The sequence below is a fragment of the Plecotus auritus genome (assembly GCF_963455305.1).
Source record: "Plecotus auritus genome assembly, chromosome: 8".
Taxonomy (NCBI): Eukaryota; Metazoa; Chordata; class Mammalia; order Chiroptera; family Vespertilionidae; genus Plecotus; species Plecotus auritus.
In genome coordinates this window covers 99,097,402-99,121,844 of record NC_137782.1, presented here as the reverse complement: position 1 = coordinate 99,121,844, position 24,443 = coordinate 99,097,402, and the positions used below count along the sequence as shown (strand labels likewise).

The 24,443-nt window shown below is 39.7% G+C and overlaps 1 long non-coding RNA gene across 1 annotated transcript in view; it reads left to right on the top strand.

The window, feature by feature from the left end:
• The first annotated feature begins 1,426 nt into the window (after window positions 1–1,426).
• The window catches only part of LOC308256029, a 122,605-nt gene continuing 99,588 nt past the window's right edge, over window positions 1,427–24,443 (top strand). Inside the window, exon 1 of the long non-coding RNA XR_013961397.1 lies at window positions 1,427–1,559. This is a non-coding gene — a long non-coding RNA (uncharacterized lncRNA). The remainder of the gene's footprint in view (window positions 1,560–24,443) is intronic.

Below are 24,443 nucleotides of genomic sequence, written 5' to 3'. Positions count from 1 at the left end.
TTGAAAGAAAGAGTTTCTTCAGAGAGCAACATGAAGACCATTCTTTTTAAAAAATATATTTATTTCAGAGAGGAAGGAAGTGGGAGATATAGAAACATTAATAAAGAGAGAGAATCATTGATGGTTGCCTTCTGTACATCCCCTACTGGGGACCGAACCCACAACCTGGGCATGTGCCCTTGACTGGAATCGAGCACGGGGCCCTTCAGTCCTCAGGCCAACACTTTATCCACTGAGCCAAACCAGCTAGGGCTGAAGATGCTTCTTAACAACACAGAAGTAATTTCAATTGTCTACAGTCTGCTTTTCCTCACACAGCTTTAGATCTATGGCTGAGACTTGAACCTGCCTTATTCTCCTTTGTAGATCCTGTGAGCGCATTATACATGTTTGCTGAATGATTCACTGAAGAAAAATGATCATTCAAGATCATTACTATGTTCTAATTGTGTGAGTTTTTTGTTTTTTTTTAATCTGGGCATGTTCAAAACTTTGATTTTTTTTAAAATATATTTTTATTGATTTGAGAGAGAGGAAGGCAGAGGGAGAGAGAGAAATATCAATGATAAGAGAGTCCCCTGACTATAGAATTGAACTGTGACCCTCCTGGTTCATGAATTGATTCTCAAACACTGAACAACACTGGCCTGGCCAAATCTTTGATTTTTAAACCACTTTAGCAAACTACCAAAAAAGAAAATTAAAAAAAATAAAGACAGAAAGTAGAACAAGCATGGTGCCCAGCAGGTTTTGTTTTGTTTTGTTTTGTTTTGTTTTATGTTTTTTTACTCTTTTACATGTGAAAGTTATTTTAAAGCATTATCTCAAGAAAATAGTTTTTTATTTCTTATTCATAAACTTCATTATTGTCTATGTGTCAGGCACAATTTAGTACAAAAACAAAACTAAATTATTAACCTATTTTGTGAAATGAAATTTAAACCAATTTGCATTGTTTCAATAAGCCATTGTTACTAGAGTGCCAAACAGATATTAAACAATTAACAAAACATTACCAAAAATTTATCTCCTGTTAGATGACAGATCATCATTGAAAATGACTGGAAAATGATTTTCTAGCAAAAGAGGCGGCCCCAAGAAAAAAACCGATCGCCCAAGGAATAAGCTGCGAAAGTGACAGCAAGGACCCCTCCCAGGAGGGCTGAGCTGACCCCTGAGCACCGCCTCCTGGGGTCCAGCCTGAGGTTCTCCTCCGACCCCCAGGTCTCTCCACAGGAGCTGCAACTCCGGGAGGAGGGCTGCAGCCCCTCCCCCCCTCCCCTCCCAGTTGGTCACTCCTCCCCAGCTCACCCCTCCCCGGTTCACCCTTCTCAGACTGTCACTCCTCCCGGCCCCTCCTCCCCGGTCCCCTCCACCCTTCCTTCCAGCGCCAGGTGCCTGTCCCCCTCCCGCGCAGCAGCGCGGCTGGCACCTCCTTGGGCACAGCAGCAGCCTTGGCTGCAGATGGGGCGGATGAGCGCTTGCCTCTGCTGTCTGCCCCCCACTCAGGACACGTCACCCCACCGCCCCACCGCGCTTAACTGAAAGCAGCCCCCGAGGTGAGACCCGCATTGCCTTTCCCATACGCGGGCGCAGCGGGAGATGGTGCTGTCCCCCGGGGGAGAGGAGCATTGTGGGGGAGGGGAACGGAGGGGAAGAAGAGGGGCGCTGTCCGGGGTTGGGGGCGGGGGGAAGAGGGGAGCGGGCGCCGACTGCCTGCGGCTGCAGGCTTTCTGGTGTGTGTGTGTGAGAGTGTGTGCGCACGCCCCCTCTCTGACCTGGGTACAGGGCACCACGGGCATCATCATCATCATCGGGGAGCCGGCCTCGCGGATTCAGAGCGGACTCGGGCCCTGGGGAGGCAGGGCGCTCCTGGTTGGCACAAACCCTTTCAGCTGAGGAGGAGCCTGGGTGCGCTGCTCACCTTGGCTTTTATCCTTGAAAATCTTAATTTGAAAAAGGTGCATCTGCTAGGTTCACCCACCAATACTCGGGTCAGTCCTGGGAATTGCCTTAACAATGGGACAGAGTTAATAAATTTTCCTGTTAGGCCCGGGATTCTTGCCTCTCCTTGTTACTGCTGCTTGTGAATGAGGAGGGAGAGACGGAAGATGGGGTGTTTTTGATGTATATCTAGGTGAGATTGAAATGAACTTTAATAAGTAACCCAAATTAATACTGTGTATATGTCTATCCATTTCTCTTCTCTGGATAGAATCCAAAAAGAATTGATAGCTTTTTGGAACTGGAGAAAGGAGGATCTATTTACCAAATTATTAAATTTATTCAAAGATCTTTGTTGTAAGCCTTTTAGTTCACTTGTGTGGGTAAAATAAGGTGGGGTCAGGAGTATAGAAAATGGAAGGCAATACTTAAAAAAAACACTTAAGAATAGTGAGATTGGTCAAAAACGGCTCTTGCAAATGTAGCTTAAGTGCCTCTGTCTTTTCCAGATGATTGTGAGAGGTTTGAAAACCCTAGGAGGTACATGTCAATGTTTTTGACAATCTGGGCAGATCGTGTTTCTTGCACACACTTTTCCCAAGTCCCAGCTGGAATTGGAGCGGCTGTGGAGCAGGTTAAACTTGTGTAGTATTTAAACGTTTTTACTTAACACATGATAGCTTGAAAAGCAACTACTGAGATCTTAATCCACACTTAGCAAGAAGCAGGAAAGTGAAAAGAAGTTTAGCTGTGAATATTTCAACGTGATCAACGAGTGAGAATTAAGGTACAAAATCAAACAAACTCACCCAAGAAAGCATACGGTCCTGCTCTGAGTCAGCATTAAACTCTGCCAGAGGATGCCAAGTGGAGAACTTCCTTCAATGGGCACATTTGATATTAATCTCTCATTGTTATCTAAATATTATGGTCTAGAATATATTTACTTATCAATTAATGTTTCAACTTTATCAAGCCACCCTGTTAACACAAAATATTTGACAGTTTGTTAAGAGGAGGAGTTTGGGTTTAACGAACTTCCTATAATAGATTTCATGTCCTCTATGTCGCATCTATGTATTTGATCAAATACTGGCTAGATTATTCCACTAAATGGTCATACTCATAGATCTGCCTGTAGACTTCATCATTTGTCACATATTTGTTTAATCTGATAAGACTCCTCAAACTGCAAAATAAGGTACAAGTTCAGCCACTGAGAAAAAGAAGTTTCATTCCAGAAAACTTTTAAGAACCCAAGAAATTCAAGTGTTAAAAAACAGAATTGGACTGAGTACATTTTAAAGATATTGGCTTTATTCATTGATTCATGGCTCTGGCAGCATCCCATCCAGCCAATAGAAGGGAGCTCTGAGGAGCTGTGCCAATGAGAGACTGTTCTAGGTAGAAGGAGGCAGGAACAAGGAAGTCATATAGCAAAGCATGGACTGGCTGTGACCAGGACACTTTCCTCGGGGATGACAGATGACCTCACAGTGCTGGACCGGCAGCTCCGCACGCACCAACTAGTTTATCCTCCCATTTCCAGGAGAGGCTGCACGTGTGATTGTCTCATTTTGGTGACATGGGGCTCAGCATACATTGCTCCATGTGGGGCCTGTTGTCTTGTTTTTAACAACTGCAACTGACAGTCAACTTTACTGCAGATCACCTACTTATCCACTTAATGGGAGAGCAACCCCAGCTGTAATAAGCATTAGTATAACCAGCGCCCTCATGACATTGATTGTTCTTATCCTATTAACTATTCTAGAATTTGCCAGTAGCTCTAATTATGTACTCACCTTACTGGTTAGTCTTCATCTACATGACAATGGTTAGTGACCCACCAAATGCATGCATACCACATAGTCAACTCAAGCCCCTTATGACTTACAGGAGCTCTGTCAGCCCTCGTCATAACAGCAGGCTTAGTTATATGACTTCACTTTAACTCACCATTATTATTAACTGTAGGCCTGGATATAATATATTAACCATTTACCATGATGATGAGATATTGTTTGAGAAAGCACATTTTAAGGCCACCATACACCAATTGTACAAGAAGGACTCCATTACGACATAATTTTTTTATTTATCGTCTCTGAAGTATTTTTCTTTTCAGGATTTTTCTGGGCTTTCTATCATTCAAGGCTAGTCCATACTCCAGAACTAGGTGAATATTGATCCCCATCAGGCATCAATCCTCTAAATCCCTTAGAAGTACCTCATCTAAATACATCTGCTCTGGCATCTCTATCACTTCAGCTCATCATAGTTTAATATTAGGGAGTTGCAAGCACATGGTTCAAGCACTATTCATTAGGATTTGTGTAGGCTTGTACTTCACATTACTTCAAACCTCAGAATATCACGAAACATCATTTTCTATCTCAGACGGTGTCTACAGGTCAACGTCCTTTATAGCCACAGGCTTTATTGGCTCTACCTTCCTTATTGTATGCCTCCTACACCAACTAAAATTCCACATCACATCTCATCATTTTGGATTTGAAGCTGCTGCCTGGTATTGAAACTTTGTAGATGTCATATGACTATTCTTATATGTCACTATTTATCAATGAGGATCCTATTCTTTTAGTATTAATTAGTACAACTGACTTCCAATAAGTTAGTTTTGGTAAAATCCAAAAAGGAATAATTAACCTTGTACTTACTTTATTTATCGATACTAGCATCTTTACTTGTAATAATCACATTTTATCTTCTCCAAACAAATGTTTATGCCAAAAAATTAAGCCCTTATGAATGTGGTTTTGACCCAAGAAATGCTAAAGGGGCTGTTGTAAAAAGAAGAAATAGAAAGAGAAGCAGAAACACAGGCATAAAGAATAAAAATGGCAACAAACAAATACCTATCAAGTACCTTAAATGTAAATGGATTAAATGCTCCAATCAAAAGACACAGGGTAGCGAGGAGAAACCAAGATGGCGGCATAGGTAAGCACCTAAACTGCTGCCTCGCACAACAATTTCAAAACTACAACTAAAAGACAGAACAGACACCATCCAGAACCACAGGAAAGCAGGCTGAGTGAAAATTCTACAACTAGAAGGAAAGAGAAAAGCTCACAGAGAATTGGAGGTACGGCAAAGGGTCTTTGTGCGTGCAGAGGGAAGGGCGGCTGAAAGCCTGGCTGACTTTCTCTGGCGGAAGGGGGAAGGAAGCCCCCGACCACACTGAACCCCAGTTCTGACTGCACTGAACCCCAGTCCCAGGCGAAACCCCATGGACCCAGGCTCATACAGTGGGAGTCTGGACTGTCAGGTAGAGAGAAAGGCACCCGCAGACTCACTCGGAGACCTGGGGGAGACCCGGGGGAGCCCCGGAGGGCAGGGGTCTGAAGGCACGCGCGCCAGTGTGCACAAAGGCTGCGGAGGTTGCCACAGGCTTTCCCTAGTGGAAGGGAGTCAGAAGCTCCTGACTGCACTGAACCCCAGTTCTGACTGCACTGAACCCCAGTTCCAGGCAAGCCCCTGGGGACCCACGCTCTTGTGGGGGGAATCTGGACTCTCGGGCGGAGACTCGGGAGCCGGGGAAGGCACAGGTCTGGAGGCACAGGCGCGCAAGGGCAAGGCTGACTGGAAGCCAAGGCTGTCTGCTCTGCCCTGAAACTCTGCCCCATCCAAGCTGAGCACAGAGGCTATTGCAATTTGGCAAGTCTAATCCTATAAGGCTGTCTCCAGCACCGAACTTCTCCCAGCATAGACACAGCTGATCCTTACAGCCAACTGGCCTGCAGGTCAATTCCTCCCAGTGATACCAACAACAATCAAGACTTAACTACAACAAGGCTGTACACACAGTCCACAAAGGGGTGCACCAATAGTGTCCACCTCAGGTTAACTGGGGAGGCTGACCCACTGGGCCATATAGGAAACCTAGCACACAAATCTACCCTACCAACTCAGGGAAGCAGTGAAAATGCTGCGTCAAAGAAACAGATCACAAACGAAAGAAATGGAGGAAAACAAACGACTGGATATAGAATTCAAAACCACGGTTATAAGGCTTTTCAAGAATATCCTAGAAAAGGCCGATAAATATAACGAGACCCTCGAAGATATGAAAAAGGACCAACTAGAAATTAAACATACACTGACTGAAATAAAAAATATTATACAGAGACCCAACAACAGACGAGAGGAATGCAAGAATCAAGTCAAAGAATTGAAATACAAAGAAGCAAAAAACACTCAACCGAAAAAGCAAAAAGCAAAAAAAAATCTAAGAAGTTGAAGATAGTGTAAGAAGACTCTGGGACAACTTCAAGCGTACCAACATCAGAATTATGGGGGTGCCAGAAGAAGAGAGAGAGCAAGATACTGAAAACCTATTTGAAAAAAATAATGACTGAAAACTTCCCCCACCTGGTGAAAGAAATAGACTTACAAATCCAGGAAGCGCACAGAACCCCAAACAAAAGGAATCCAAAGAGGACCACACCAAGAAACATCATAATTAAAATGCCAAGAGCAAAATACAAAGAGAGAATCTTAAAAGCAGCAAGAGAAAAACAGTTAATTACCTACAAGGGAGCACCCATGCAGGCCAGATGGGAGTGGCAAGAAATTTTCAATGTGATGAATAGCAAGAACCTACAACCAAGATTACTCTACCCAGCAAAGCTATCATTCAGAATTGAAGGGCAGATAAAGAGCTTCACAGATAAGAAAAAGCTATAGGAGTTCATCACCACCAAACCAGTATTATATGAAATGCTCAAAGGTATTCTTAAAGAAGAAGAAGAAGAAAAAAGTAAAGATAAAAATTATGAACAACAAATACATATCTATCAACAAGTGAACCTAAACATCAAGTGAATTAAAAACCTGAGCAACAGAATAATCTGGTGAATATAATAGAATCAGGGGCATAGAAAGGAAGTGGACTGATAATTCTCAGGGGGAAAGGGGTATGGGGGCGTTCAGGAAGAGACTGGACAAAAATCATACACCTATGGATGAGGACAGTGGGGGGGAGGTAAGGGCAGATGGTGGGGTGAGAACCGGGTGGAGGGGAGCCATGGGGGGAAAAAGGAGAAACAATTGTAATAATCTGAATAAAGATTTATTTTTTTAAAAAAGACACAGGGTAGCTAAATGAATACAAAAACATGACCTACACATATGCTGTCTACAAGAGACCCACCTTAGAAAAAAGGACTAACACAAACTGAAAGTGAAGAGATGGGGGAAAAAAATCCAGGAAAATAGAAATGAAAAGAAAGCTGGGGTAGCAATACTCATATCTGACAAAATAACACTTCATAACACTAAAGCAATTAATACAACAATAAAATACAACTCTGGTAAACATATATGCACCCAATACAGGAGCACCCAAATACATAAAAAAACAACAACAACTTCTGGATGAGATCAACAGTAATACAATCATAGTAGGGGACTTTAACACCCCACTGACATCACAGGATAGATATTCTAGACAAGAAAATCAATAAGGAAATAGCCACCTTAAATGGCACACTAGATCAGACGGAATTAATTGACATTTTCATTCTAAAGCTAAAGAATATACATTCTTCTCAAGTGCATATGGGACATTTTCAAAGATAGGCCACATGTTAGGACACAAGCTAAGTCTCTACAAATTCAAGAATATTAAAATCATATCAAGTATCTTCTAAGACCACAATAGCATGAAATTAAAAATCAGCCACAATAAAAACACTCAAAAACAATCAAACACATGTAGACTAAATTGCATGCTATTGAACAATAAATGGGCTACCAAAAAGATCAAAGAAGAAATAAAAAACATACTGGAAACAAATGAAAGTGAACACACAACAAACCCATATCTATGGGACACAGCAAAAGCAGCCTTGAGAGAGAAGTTCATAGCACTACAGGCCAACCTCAAAAAAAAAAAAAAAAAAGAAAAGATGGAAAGAAGGAAGGAAGGAAGGAAGAAGAAAGAAAGAAAGAGTTGTAATCAGTTATCTAACCCTAAAACTTAAAGAATTAGAGGAGAACAACAAGAAAAGATCAGAGTAAGTAGAAGGAAGGAAATACTAAAGATCAGAGTAGATATAAATGACATAGAGACTAAAGCAAAACAAAACAAAGAAACAAAAGATCAATAAAACCAAGAGCTGGTACTTTGAATGGATAAACAAGATAGATGAACCTTTAGCCAGAATCATCAAGAAATAAAGAGAGAGAGAGCCAAAATAAATAAAATCAGAAATGAAAGAGGTGAATTAACCACTGACCCCACATAAGTACAAAGAATCATAAAAAATACTATGAATGACTTTATTCCAAAATAATGGACAACCTGGACAAAATGGACATATTCCTAGAAAAATTCCAATCTTCCAAAACTCAATCAGAAAGAATCAGAAAATTCTGATAGGCCAATAATGACTGATGAAATTGAAGCAGTAATAAAAAAAATAAAAAATAAAAAAACTTCCAGAAAACAGAAGCCCTGGCCCAGATGGCTTCACAGGGGAGTTTTACCAAACATGCAAAGAAGAACTAACACCTATACTCCTCAAACTATTCCAAAAAATTCAAGAAGAAGGAACACTTCGAAGCTCTTCCTATGAGACCAGCATTACCATAATTTCAAAACCAGATAAAGACACTACAGAGAAAGAGAACTACAGACCAATATCCCTGATGAACATCGATGCTAAAATCCTCAACAAAATATTAGCAAATTGGACCCAGCAATACCTTACAAAGATCATACACCATGACCAAGTGGGATTTTTCCACTTGGGTATGCAAGGTGGTACAATATTCACAAATCAATAAACGTGTTACATGACATAAAGATATTGCAAGACAAAAATCACATGATCATATCAATTGATGCAGACAAAGCATTTAACAAAATCCAATACCCTTTCTTGATAAAAACTCTTTGGCAAAGTGAGAATAGAGGGATCATATCTCAACATAATAAAAGCAATATATGACAAACCTACATCATACTCAATGAACAAAAACTAAAACCATTTCCCCTAAGAACAGGAACAAGACATGGATGCCCTCTTTCACCACTCTTGTTCAACATAGTATTAGAAGCCCTAGCCATAGCGATTAGACAAGAAGAAATAAAAGGCATCTAAATTGGAAAGGAGAAAATAAACTGTCATTATTCGCAGATGACATGATATTGTACATAGAAAACCCTAAAGACTCCATCAAAAAATGACTATCAGGGGTGGGCAAACTTTTTGACTCAAGGGCCACAATGGGTTCTTAAACTGGACCGGAGGGCCAGAACAAAAGCATGGATGGAGTGTTTGTGTGAACTAATATAAATTCAAAGTAAAGGAGCGGAGGGGAGAGCAAGAGAACCAGATAGAACAGCCAGATCTGGCCCGCGGGCCGTAGTTTGCCCACGGCTGGACTAGATTCAATACATAACTTCAGAAATGTAGCAGGATACAAAATTAACACCCAGAAATTGATGGCATTTTTACACACCAACAATGAACTCTCAGAAAGAGAAAGCAAGAAAACAATCCCACTTACCAAAATATTTTTAACAAAAAATTAATATAATTAGGAATAAACTTAACCAAGAAGGTAAAAGACCTGTACTCGGAAAACTATAGGACATGGAAAAAAAATAAGGAAGATATAAACAAGTGGAAGAATATACCCTGTTCATGGATTGGTAGAATCAACATATTAAAATGTTCATACTACCTAAAGCAATTTATAGATTCAATGCAATTCCTATTAAAATACCAAATACCTGTTAAAATACAAGAAAAGTGAAAGAGAAAGCACCAGCACTGGCCTGGCGGTTCCACCGCCCCCTCTGCCCTCCCACTGCAGGCAGGAGCAGCATCTCTCCAGGATTAATTACTTTTAAAACTCTTTTTGTAAAGAGAGAGATTAAATTTTGGAGGTATTTCAGGATCCATTGGAATAACTTAGTCATTTTTCGGTCAATTAAAAAGTCTCTTAAATTTTAAGTTTGAAAAGGTTGTAAAAGAAGCTTCTATAATAATAAAAGCTTAATATGCTAATTAGACCAGACATCCTTCCAGACAACCTTCCGGATGAACAAAGGGCTACAAGGGAAGCCTGGGTTCCAGGTGCCAGAAGGAAGCCAGCGCCGGCAGCCGGGGGAAGAAAGGCCTACTCTTGCATGAATTTCGTGCATGGGGCCTCTAGTAATTAAGTATTATGATATACATTTTGTAAAAACTGGGAAAGATATCAATTAAACTTTAAAATGGTGTTAGTATTAAATATTTTATTCAGACTACAAGATTTTGTTTAATTTAAATAAATATTTAATTTTTTTAGGCCAGTAAATGATTATATCCTGTAATGCCATTTGGAGAGAGAAAATGCACAACACATAGTACAAAGATGAATACATATCATACAAATGCTACAGACAATATATATGTAATTCAAGACTAATTCACCTTTTTTCCTTAAATATATATTTCCATATTTTTTAATCCTCACCTGAGGAGCGAGGATATTTTTTTCCATTGATTTTTAGATAATGGGAGAAGTGAAGGGGGGAGAGACGGAAACATCAATGTGACAGAGACACATCTATTGGTTGCCTCCCACACATGCCCTGGCTGAAAGTGGGATCAGACCTGCAGCCCAGGTACATGCCCTTGATTGGGAATCAAACCTGCTGCCCTCTGATGCATAGGACAATGCTGTAACCACTGAGCTCACCAGACATGGCTCTATTTTCATTTTTTAAATTAAAAGTAATTTAATGTATGAGAATTTTTAATGTTTGGAAACCTTAATTTTCAATGATAATGAAAAATTAAGCAACCAATATTTCCTACAACTTTTATTAACATATTTTATTATTTTAAATTTAGGCACCCAGAGAACATAGCAATCTGGCCATTTTAAAATGAGATTTCTAGTGAGTCTTCCTATTTCTGTAAAGCAATTACCAGTAACAGGATTTCTATTAGGAGTATTAATGAGAGCTGGGCTCTGGAAGTTTCTGGCCTTGGAGGCACAATTTCCCATATAAATTGTAGTTTTTTGTTTTTGTTTTTTTGTTTTTTTAACATTGGCAGTCTGAGTAAATTCTCTAGAGAGGTAAAGTAGTGGGTCAAAGTCTGCTGCTTATGAGTACCATGAGGCTCTTAGTCTTTAAGTGGCATTCAACCTTCTTACATGCCTTGGTTTCTCTCCCTGGCTTTATACGGGCATCCCTGGATGAGTCAATTTCTTAATTACAGTTGAGTTGGAGGTTCCCTATGGGGACCCTACACGTCATGAGGCATGACCTCTGACACCTCCATAAAGATTCTTAGAGCACCTGAGATTCGGGCTGGAGGGAGGACATGCCCCTTATCTTCAGAATTGAATGAGTTCAGCTCTCATTTATACTGCAAAGGCATTTGCTCAGATTCTCAGAAAGCAATTCCAATGGAAAAGGCAAATTTAAATACCAGCCAACCATTTTTCCTCCAGTCTCACCCATAGCCTGGGTTCTGTTAACCCTTAACCTTGTCAGGTTAGCATGTGGCCCATTTTCATCCATATAGTGAAACAAAGGGAGGGATTAAAATATAAAAAACAAGATCAAGGGGGCCCTGGAGCCAGGTTCAAGGGGTTAGCCCAGGACAAGCTGTCGCTGCCCACTGATCCCCAGGTTGCAAGTCTCATAGGGACCTTTAGAGCTTAGGAGAAACAAAGTAAAAGTAGGCAATAAGAGAAGGGAACACACATGTGTAAGGAACAACACACATCTTTGTCTTAAGGGTTTTACCTGTTTCATTTGTTTGATTTTTTAAATACAATTTTATTGATTTCAGAGATAGAGGGAAAAAGAGAGAAACATAATTGATGTGAGAGACATATCAATCAGTTGCCTCTTTTTGAACCCACAACCTGGACATGTGTCCAAACCTGGAATTGCACAGGTGACCTTTTGAAGCATGGGACAACATTCAGTGAAGGTAGTCACAATGGCCAGGACTAAGATTTGACCTGGTGTTTCAGTGGAAATTTTAGAGGAGGCCTCAATGGAATATCTCAATAGAATATTCATCAACTCTCCAGGTGTGTCATTTGATATGCTGATATATTACAATGAATGTATACAGTGATGTGGGTCATTCTCTGATCAGTTTCACCTTAAAAATGTCACTGGAAAGGGATTTGGACCAACATGGGTCTGCTGGGCATGGTCTGGAACATGTAACCCATTTGCTCCTAAGAATCCTAGGTTAGGGAAGGTAAGTTCTTGTGATTTAGTAGTTGTGCCTATAAATTACTAGGCCCTGTTAGAGTCTCATATTTCCCATTCCACTTGTCAAGGAATTTTCCTAGCTTTTTAATAACATGCCTCAACTCTATAAACTTGGGGACTCTTGTTAGTATTGAATTCAACACAATGACCATCAGTTGACAGACACTAGACACCAGAGCCAAAATCAGGACCCCAAACACACACCCTGGATCCAGAAGCTGTACCCTACAGCGACCACAAACCAAAAGCTGGACCTCGGCCCTGGGAATCAAACTCGAAGCGATTCCCCTGACTCAAGCATACTATGCAGCACAAAAGCCAGAAACCAGAATCCAGAGACTGACAGCTAATTCTTAAGACCAGATTCCATACACCAGAATCTGAATCTATAGCTGTACTTGGACCCCATACAAGAACCCAGGACACAAATCATACCAAAGAGACCCAAAATGCCAGACACACAGCCAAATACATATTTGATCCGAAACCACAGACCCTGGACATATAACAGGGATCTATAACTAAGATGCCATAGCCACAATGTGGAGTTGGAGACAGACAACAAACCTCAGTTGCCAGATGCCAGATGCATGAACTGAACCAGATCCTCACACTGTACACAAATCCATGGTTCAATAAAGAGAACCCATGTCACTCTAAGCCCAAGCAGCTAATTTCACAAATACTTTTTGTATGCCAATGTGAATGTATAAGAGGAAAAAGTAACTTGCAGAACTTTAAAATTCTACCAAACCCTGCAGCACTACACACAAAAGGCTAACAGAATGAAAAAATAATAATAATGCTTACCTTTGCTGGCAGGTATCCATGATCTCTTGGTTGTAGTGGTGTCAGAAGTTAACCATGTCACAGCTGTTAATTTCACAGGGCTGGCTCTTATTTAGCTCATACCTTATAAATTCTAACAACTGGGCTAATAACCAAATTGACATGATTAAATTAACAACAGATGTACAACGCTTAATCCATGCACAAGGAAAACTCACATACAAATGAATACCAAAGACAATGAGGTAATATTAGGAACAGAAAATGTTGGAAAATGGGGAAACAGGATCTTAGATTGTAGAGGTGAAATGCGTAATATTTAGGAAAAGTACAGGATATGTGGCATGTTAATTTTAGTTAAGTAATCCCAAAAAGTATATGATCAGGGGGGTAAGATAGGCATATCAAGAAACTCCTGGTAGCCTGGCTGGTGTGGCTCAGTGGTTGAGCATCAACCCATGAACCAGGAGGTCATGGTTCGATTCCCTGTTAGTGCACATGCCCAGGTTGTGGGCTTGATCCCCAGTGTGGGACATGCAGGAGGCAGCTGATCTCTCATCATTGTTTCTATCTCTCCCTCTCCCTCCTTCTCTGAAATAAATAAAAATATATTTTTTTAAAGAAACTCCTGACCTCCCCCACACATGGACAGCACCTTCAGTTATTGTGTGCTCCACCCTCAGGCTCCTCACAGAGCTGTCACACAGCACATGCCCTACCCTGAGCCCAGGTCAGAGCTGCTGGTGTGACCTGGTATGCCCAGCCACAGGTCACAAGACCATGCTGCATGTGCGAGAGAGTCATAGGGCACCATCCACCTTGAGTGCTGGGGCTGCATAGTGAATTGCATGCCACAGGGTGCTGGGTCCTCATGGGGATTTGCATTCCAGAGGAACTGTGCATGCACCCCCACCACCCTGAGAATCTGAAGTGGACAACTGAAGGACCAGAATCATGGGAGAAGAGAGTACAACTCAGAGCAGATGATATGATAAAGGTGTGAAACTCAAGGTACACCCAGCCTCTGGTCTAGCGAGTCCCAGATCATTGGACCACTATGGGATTCAACCCTTTGGATACCAAGCAGGGAGATCAGGGCCAGAAAGAGGAGACAGCAAAAAGGGGGAGAAAAAGGAAAACCCCCAATGGAAAGAAAAGCAGAAATCACCAGAAAAGGAACTAAATGAAATGGAGGCAAGAAATATGTCAGAGAAAATATTCAGAGTAAGGGTCATGCAGTTCCTAAACTGACTAGATGAGAAAATTACCAACATATGTAAGAATCAAGAAAAAATGAGGAATGATATAGCTAAAATAAAAACCACAATGAAAGGTTTCACTAGTAGACAAAAAAGCAAAGGACCGAATCAGTGAGTAAGAAGACAGGGTTTAAATCATACCCAATCAGAACAGCAATTGGAGAAAAAACTATTAGAAATCAGGAGAAGAGCCTAAGGGAGATTTGGGACAACATGAAATGAAGCAACATCTATATAATAGGGGTGGCAGAAGGAGAGGAAGAAGAGTAAGGATTAGAAAACCTATTTGAAGAAATAATGACAGAAAATTCCACTAACGTAGGGAAGAAAAAGTCACACAAACAAAGAGAGTCCCAAACAAGATGAACCCAAAAAGACTCACACCAAGACACATCATAATTACAATGGCAATTGTTAGTGACAAAGAGAGAATCTTAAAGGCTGCAAGAGAGAAAGAGAGTTACTAACAAGGGATCTCCCATTAGACTCTATCAACTTATTTCCCAACAGAAACACATCCGGCCAGAAGGAAATGGAATGAAGCATACAAAGTGATAAAAAGCAAGGGAATGACTTCAAGAATACTCTTTCCAGTGAGGCTATCATTTAAATTGAAAGGGAAATCAGGAGCTTCACAGACAAGAAAAGGCTAAGGAAGTTTATTACTATCAAGCCAGCAATGCAAGAAATGCTAAAGGGACTGTCATAAAAAGAAGAAATAGGAAGACAAGAAGGAACACATGCATAAAAATTAAAATAGCTACAAACAAGTACTTATCAATAATAACCTTAAACATTAATGGATTAAATACTCCAATCAAAAGACATCAAGTGGCTGAATGGAAAGAAATTACCCATATATATGCTGGCTACAAGAGAACCACCTCAGAACAAGGGGCTCACAATACTGAAAGTGAAGGAATGGAAGAAATTTTTTCAGGCACATGGAAATGAATAAAAAAATTCTGGGGTGGCAATACTTATATATCACAAAATGGACCTCAAAGTGAAGGCCATAACAAAAGATAAGGAAGGCTACTTCATAATACTAAAGGGATTGGTACAACAAGAGGATATAACTCTGGTAAACATATATGCACCCAATGCAGGAGCATTCAAATTCATAAAACACTTCTGGAAGATATTAAGGGAGAAATCCTCAGCAATACATTCAGAGTAGCGAACTTTAATATCCCATTGACAACACTGGATAAATCTAGACAAAAAATCAACAAAGAAACAGCAATTTAGATACATGAGAGGGAAAAATGGCGGTGGAATAGACAGACGTGTTCCGAACCTTGTCCCAGAGCAGAAAGAAAGAACAGCTGAGGGTTGCACGAGGAGTGTTTGTTGGCAAGTTGGGGGACAGCTGAACTCCAGAAGAAGGTGGGGGACTGCTAGAGGGGGTTCCCCTGATCTGGCAGCCCCCACTGTGGCTGGGTCCCCTGCCGGATCTGCGGGCTTGGACGTGGAATCTGTGCCATCTTGAACCAGAAAGTGGAGCTTATCGGAAGCCTGAGAATCCACAACTGTGGCACCAACGGAACAGCTGCGAGCCCCAGAACAACGCTCCCCAATTGGCGCAAACACACGGGTTCAGAGGAGCTCTACACTCCAACACGGAAAGGTCAGATTTCGCCTGGGATAAGGTGAGGTCTCTGGTCCCAGCGGGAGAGAGGAATGCGCGTTTTGCGGGAGCTGGAGGACCAGGGAAGTCTGTGCCTAGCAAAATCCATGGCTGTTGGGGCTGGCGTGATATGTGAATGTGGAAGGGGGTCCTCAGAGCTGCTAACGGAAGGGCTCTCTAAAAAGCAACCCATTTTGATCTGACGTGCAGGGACACCCTAAGAATTTCAGGGGTGTGCCTGATGCTTAGACTTACGCGCAGCCCCAGAGTTCGCACACTTGGGCTTTTTCCTCTTCAAATCATTGCTTCTGATTACTAAGCCCAATACATAGGATCACCCAGTTGGGTACATCCTGGGAGACTGCAGGGGAAAGTAGTTTTTCTGGAACCTGGGGATCGGAGTGGGGAGTGACCATCGGAGAGCCAGCTCTGAGGCAGCCCACTGCCACAAACCGGTAGTGAGTGCCACAGGGAAAGAAGGCTCTAACACTGCCTAGAGAGGCCATAGATAGACCCGGAAGTCAATCTAGAAACACTGCCACCCAGGGGCTGAATCACAAATTGACTCTTGTGTAATCACAAATAAAGGAATACGAGAAATTAAGACACACCTCCTGCTTAAAATCAGGACTGGCTTACAACACTGAAGAGCAGGGGAACGCAGGGAACTGCAATACTGTCCGGACTGAGAAACAGGCGTGCCAAACAGAACAACAGAGGAAGTGAATGACCTTCACTACTCCACATTTTTTTTTATTTTTTTATTTTTTTATTTTCATTTTTTTGCATCTTTTACTCAAGAAACTATTTTTTTCTTTTTTCCTCACTTGATTTTACCTTTTTAATTATTACATTTTTATTTTCAATCCGTATTATTACTACTGCTATTTTATCTTTTTTTTTAAAGTGTCATTTTATTTTCTCTTCATTTTACTTTGGGATTAGTGTTCTACATTCTATTTTTATCTTTCCTTTAGAATCGTTTTACTCTATCTCAACTCTACCTTTATGCCATCACTCTCTTCCTAACCTTCCCCTTTTCGGTGTCCTGTTTATCTTACCCCTTTCCTGCTTTAGATTTTCCCTATTCTTTCTGTTTACCCCTTGTTAAAATTTCACCCTACTTACATATCTAATCTCCAATCCCCTGCTCCAAGTCCATACACACCTCTCTATTTGCTGTCTTAACTATTCCAAAAATTGTTTTTCTCTCTGTCCTTTTGTTGTTGTTCTCTTGAATGTAGATTATATTGTATTTTTATGCTTTTTTGGTTGATTGTTTTGCTTATTATTCTTTTGTTTATTTTTTTGTTTGTTTTGTGCTTCTGTTTTCCCTTGCCTCACTCAATATTAGTTGGTGTTGTAGTTTGTATCAATCCCCAGGTACTTGTTGCTGGCATTTGCTGGGATTAGTGATTGTTCTGTTGGAGTTTTGTCCCCAATATATATAGTCTGTTCCCCTTCCTCTCTCAGTCTCTTTCTTATTTCTCTTATTTTTTTCCCCTTTTCCCAATTTCATTTTGACACTCCTTTTTTTTTCTTCTTTATTCTTTTTCCTCTTCTTCTTTCTCTCCTATCCCCTAATTTGCCTTTCTCTGGTGGTCACCTTTATTGGAGGTTATTAATATCGTGAATACATTTCTGTTCAGTGCCTTGTGTGTTGTACCTGGTAGTGCTGTATTTTGTGCCTTTAAATCAACGCAGGAGAGAGAGAACTACATAACCAGACACCCAGAGAAGAGAGACCATAGGGAGACAAAGAAACAGCCCACATATGAAAGAAAAGCAGGCATCGCCAGAAAAGGAAGTAAACGAAATGGAGGCAATCAACCTTCCAGAGAAAAAAATCAGACAAATGGTCATAAGGTGGCTGAAAAGAATGGAAGACAAATTTGACAATATGAGCAAGAACCAAGAGGAAATGAAGAAGAACCAAGAAGAAATGAAAAATGACATCACTGCTGTAAACAACTCAATAGAAAGCATCAAGAGTAGACTAGAAGAAGCAGAGGACCGCATCAGTGAGCTAGAAGACAAGATGGGAAAAAATACCCAAGTAGAGCAACTTCTAGAAAAAAAAAATTAAAAGGCAGGAGGAGAGTCTAAGGGAACTTTGGGACAACACGAAACAAAACAACATCCACATAATAGGGGTTCCAGAAGGAAAGGAAGCTGAGCAAGGAATAGAAAGCCTCTTTGAAGAAATAATGACAGAAAATTTCCCTGATATAGGGAAGAAAAAACCCACACAAATCCAAGAAGCTCACAGAGTCCCAAGCAAAATGAACCCCAAAACACCGACGCCAAAGCACATCATAATTAAATTGGCAAACACCAACGACAAAGTAAGAATCTTAAAAGCGGCAAGAGAGAGACAGAAAGTTACATACAAAGGAACCCCCATCAGACTAGCAACTGATTTCTCAACAGAAACTCATCAGGCCAGAAGGGAATGGAATGAAATATACAAAGTCATGCAAAGGAAGGGTCTGAATCTAAAATACTGTACCTAGCAAGGCTATCAATCAAAATTAAAGGTGAAATCAGGAGCTTCACAAACAATAAAGGACTAAGGGAATTTATTACCACCGAACCAGCAATGCAAGAAATGTTAAAGGGTCTGCTGTAAAAAAAAAAATAGGAAGCAAAGAAGGAACACAGGGGTAAAGAATAGGAATGGCTACAAATAAGTACCTATCAATAATAACTTTAAATGTAAATGGATTGAATGCCCCAATCAAAAGATATAGGGTAATGGATTGGATAAGAAAACAAGACCCATATATCTGCTGTCTACAAGAAACCCACCTCAGAAAAAAAGATGCACACAGATTGAGGGTGAAGGGATGGAAAAGGTTTTCCAGGCAAATGGAACTGAAAAAAAAGCTGGGGTAGCAATACTTATATCTGACAAATTAGATCTCAAACTGAAGGACATAACAAGAGATAAGGAAGGCCACTTCATAATACTAAAGGGAGCAATCCAACAAGAAGAAATAACTCTGGTAAACATATATACACCCAATACAGGAGCACCCAAATACATAAAAAATCTCCTGGAGGATATCAAGGGAGAGATTGACAGCAATACAATCTTAGTAGAAGACTTTAATACCCCACTATCACCATTGGACAAATCCTCTAAACAAAAAATCAGCAAAGAAACATCAATCCTAAATGACTCACTAGACCAGATGGAATGAATTGACATCTTCAGAACATTTCACCCCAAGCCACAGAATATACATTCTTCTCAAGTGCACATGGGTCATTTTCAAAGATAGACCATATGTTGGGACATAGGCAAAGTCTCTTCAAATACAAGAAGATAAAATCATATCAAGCATCTTCTCAGACCACAGTGGCATAAAACTGGAAATCAACTACAATAAAAACAACCCAAAGTAATCAAACACACGGAGACTAAACAGCATGCTATTAAACCATGACTGCGTTACCAGAGAGATCTAGGAAGAAATAAAAAACATCATGGCAACAAATGACAATGAAAACACTACAATCCAAAATCTATGGGACACAGCGAAAGCAGTCTTGAGAGGGAAGTTCATAGCTCTACAAGCCTACTGCAAAAAAACAAGAAACAATGGTAATAAATTACCTAACCCTACAACTCAAAGATTTAGAAAAGAGCAACAAGAAAAACCCAGTATAAGCAGAAGGAAGGAAATAATAAAGATCAGAGTGGAGATAAACGACATAGAGACCAAAGAAACAATACAAAAGATCAACAAAACCAAGAGCTGGTTCTTTGAAAGGATAAACAAGATTGATGAACCTCTAGCCAGGCTCACCAAGAAGCAAAGAGAGAGGACCCAAATAAACAAAATCAGAAATGAAAAAGATGAAATAACAACAGATCCTGCCGAAATACAAAGGATTGTTAAAAAATACTACGAACAACTCTATTCCAACAAACTGGACAACCTGGAGGAAATGGACATATTCCTAGAAAAATATAACCTTCCAAAACTCAATCAGGAAGAATCTAAACAGCTCAATATGCCAGTAACTATGGAAGAAATTGAAGCAGTCATCAAAGAGCTTCCGGCAAACAAAAGCCCGGGGCCAGACGGATTCACAGGAGAGTTCTACCAAACATTCAAGGAAGAAATAAAACCTATCCTCCTCAGACTATTCCAAAAAATTCAAGAGGAAGGAATACTCCCAAGCTCCTTTTATGATGCCAGCATCACCCTAATACCAAAACCAGATAAAGACAACACAATGAAGGAGAATTACAGGTCAATATCCCTCATGAATGTAGATGCCAAAATCTTCAACAAAATTCTAGCAAATCGGATCCAGCAGTACATCAGAAAGATCATACACCATGACCAAGTAGGATTTATCCCAGGAATGCAAGGATGATACAATATCTGCAAATCAATAAATGTGATACATCACATAAACAAATTGATAGATAAAAATCACATAGTCATATCAATTGATGCAGAAAAAGCATTTGACAAAATCCAACACCCTTTCTTTATAAAAACTCTCAACAAGGTGGGAATAGAAGGATCATACCTCAACATAATAAAAGCTATATATGATAAACCCACAGCTAACATCATACTCAATGGGCAAAAACTAAAACCATTTCCCCTAAGAACAAGAACAAGACAGGGATGCCTACTCTCACCACTCCTGTTTGACATAGTACTGGAAGTATTAGCCATTGCAATTAGACAAGAAGAAGAAATAAAAGGCATAAAAAGTGGAAAAGAAGAAGTAAAGCTGTCCTTATTTGCAGATGACATGATATTGTACATAAAAAACCCGAAAGACTCCTTCAAAAAAATAACAGACTTAATAAATGAATTCAGCAATTTAGCAGGATACAAAATTAATGCCAAGAAATCTATGGCATTTCTATACACCAATAGTGAACTTACAGAAAGAGAGACTAAAAAGCAATCCCATTTACCATCCCACCAAAAAAATTAGGATACTTAGGAATAAACCTAACCAAGGAGGTAAAAGACCTATACGCAGAAAACTACAGGACACTGAAAAAAGAAATAGAGGAAGATGTAAACAGATGGAAGAACATACCATGTTCATGGATTGGTAAAATCAACATCATTAAAATGTCCATACTACCCAAAGCAATCTAATGATTCAATGCACTCCCCATTAAAATACCAACGGTATATTTCACAGACCTAGACAGAACTCTCCAAAAATTCATCTGGAATAAAAAAAGACCCCGAATAGCCACAGCAATCCTGAGAAAGAAGAATAAAGTAGGAGGGATTTCAATACCAGATTTCAAGCTGTATTACAAAGCCTCTGTCCTCAAAACAGCCTGGTACTGGCACAAGAACAGACATATAGATCAATGGAATAGAATAGAGAATCTAGATATCGACCCAAACCAATATGAGCAATTAATATTTGACAAAGGAGGCATGAGCATACAATGGAGTCAAGACAGTCTCTTCAATAAATGGTATTGGGAAAATTGGACAGATACATGCAAAAAAAAAAAAGAAACTAGATCACCAACTTACACCATACATAAAAATAAACTCAAAATGGATACAGGACTTAAAGACGGGAAACCATAAAAATACTAGAGGAATCCACAGGCAGCAAAATCTCAGACATATACCAAAAGAACTTTTTCACTGATACTGCCCCTAGGACAATGGAAGCCAAAGAGAAAATAAACAAATGGGACTACATCAAAATAAAAAGCTTTTGCATAGCAAAAGAAACCATCAACAAAACAACAAGAAACACCACTGTATGGGAGAACATATTTGCAAATGTTATCACTGATAAAGGTTTAATCTCCAACATCTACATGCAGCTTATACAACTTAATAAAAGGAAGATAAATGATCCAATAAAAAAATGGGCAACGGACCTAAATAGAATCTTTTCAAAAGAAGACAGAAGGAAGGCCAAGAGACACATGAAAACATGCTCAATGTCACTAATTATCTGAGAGATGCAAATCAAAACGACAATGTGATACCATCTCACACCTGTCAGAATGGCTATCATCAACAAATCAACAAGCGACAAGTGTTGGCGAGGATGCGGAGAAAAAGGAACCCTCGTGCACTGCTGGTGGGAATGCAGACTGGTGCAGCCACTGTGGAGAACAGTATGGAGTTTCCTCAAAAATCTGAAAATGGAACTCCCATTTGACCCAGTAATCCCACTCCTAGGAATATATCCTAAGAAACCAGAAACACCAATCAGAAAGGATATATGCACCCCTATGTTCATAGCAGCACAATTTACAATACCTAAGATTTGGAAACAGCCTAGGTGCCCGTCAGCAGATGACTGGATCAGAAAACTATGGTACATCTACACAATGGAATACTATGCTGCCATAAAAAAGAAGGAATTACTACCATTTGTAGACACCTGGATGGAATTAGAGAACATTATGCTAAGTGAAATAAGCCAGTCAATGAAAGAAAAATACCACATGATCTCACTCATTTATGGATAATGAAAAACATTATAATCTGATGAACCAAAAGATAGTTACAGAGGCAGTAAAGCATCAAACAGAGTGTCTAATTACAGCGGTAAGGTTAGGGAGAGGTGGGGGAAATAATAGATCAACTGAAGGACTTGTATGCATGCATATAAGAGTAACCAACGGATGCAAAACATTGGGGGGTGAGGGCAGGTCTGGGAGTGGGGTGGGGGGGGGCAATGGTAAGATATGTACACATATAATACCTTAATAAAAATTTTGGAAAAAAAAACTGAAAATGGAACTCCCATTTGACCCAGTAATCCCACTCCTAGGAATATATCCTAAGAAACTAGAAACACCAATCAGAAAGGATATATGCACCCCTATGTTCATAGCAGCACAATTTACAATAGCTAAGATTTGGAAACAGCCTAGGTGCCTGTCAGCAGATGACTGGATCAGAAAACTATGGTACATCTACACAATGGAATAGTATGCTGCCATAAAAAAGAAGGAATTACTACCATTTGTGTGCACCTGGATGGAATTAGAGAACATTATGCTAAGTGAAATAAGCCAGTCAATGAAAGAAAAATACCACATGATCTCACTCATTTGGGGATAATGAAAAACATTATAAACTGATGAACAAAAAGATAGATACAGAGGCAGTAAAGCATCAAACAGACTGTCAAATTACAGTGGTAAGGTTAGGGAGGGTGGGGGAAATAAGAGATCAACTGAAGGACTTATATGCATGCATATAAGAGTAACCAACGGATGCAAAACATTGGGGGGTGAGGGCATGTATGGGAGTGGGGTTGGGGGGGGCAATGGCAAGATATGTACACATATAATACCTTAATAAAAATAAAATAAAAATAAAAAAAGAAACAGCAATTTAAAGGACTCACTAGATCAGTTGGAATTAATTGACATCTTCAAAATAGTTTACCCCAAAGCTAGGGTATATACATTCTTCTCAAGTGCACATGGAACATTTTTATAGATAGACCACATATTAGGACATAGGCTAAGTCTCTACAAATTCAAGAACATTGAAATCATAGCAGGAATCTTCTCAGATTAAAGTGGCATAAAATTAGAAATCAACTAAAATAAAAACAATTTTATAAAAATTAAACACTTGGAAGCTAAATAGAATGTTATTAAATAATGATTGGTTTACCAAAGAGATCAAATAAGAAATAAAAAACATCCTAGAAAAAAATGACAATGAAAGCACAACTTTCCAAAAATGATGGGACACATTGAAAGCAGTCAGGAGTGGGAAGTTCATAGCACTACAGGTCTACCTCAGAAAACAAACCAAAAAAAGGTAATAAATTATCCAACCCTACAACTTAAATAATTAAAAAGAGAGCAACAAGAACAGCCCAGAGTAATCAGAAGGAAGGAGATAATAAACATCAGAGCAGAAATAAATGGCATAGAGAAAAAAGGATCAGTAAAACCAAGAGCAATTTCTTTGAAAAGATACACAAGATTGTTGAATTTCTAGTGAGGACCACCTAGAAGTAAAGAGAAATGGCCCAAATAAACAAAATCAGAAATGAAAGAAATTAAGTAATAAACAACCCCACAGAAATATAAAGGATTGTGAAAAAAATACTATAAACAACTCCATTACAACAAACTGGACAACCTAGAGGAAATGGACATGTTCTTAGAAAAGTACAATCTTCCAAAACTCAATCAGGAAGAATAAAAAAATCTGAAAAGGCCAATAACTATGGAGGAAATTGAAGCAGTAATCAAAAAACTTCCAGCAAACAAAAGCCCTGAGCTGGACAGTTTCACAGGGGAGTTTTACCAAACATTCAAAGAACTATAACTTACCCTCCTCAGACTATTACAAAAAATTAAAGAGGAAGGAACACCTCCAAGCTTTTTCTATGTAGCCAGCATTACCCTAATCCCAAAAGCAGATAAAGACACCCCAAAGAGAGAGAATTACAGGCTACTATCTCTGATGAACATAGATGCTAATATACTCAACAAAATTCTAGCAAATTGGATCCAGCGTTACATTAAAAAGATCATACACCATGACCAAGTGGAATTTATTCCAGG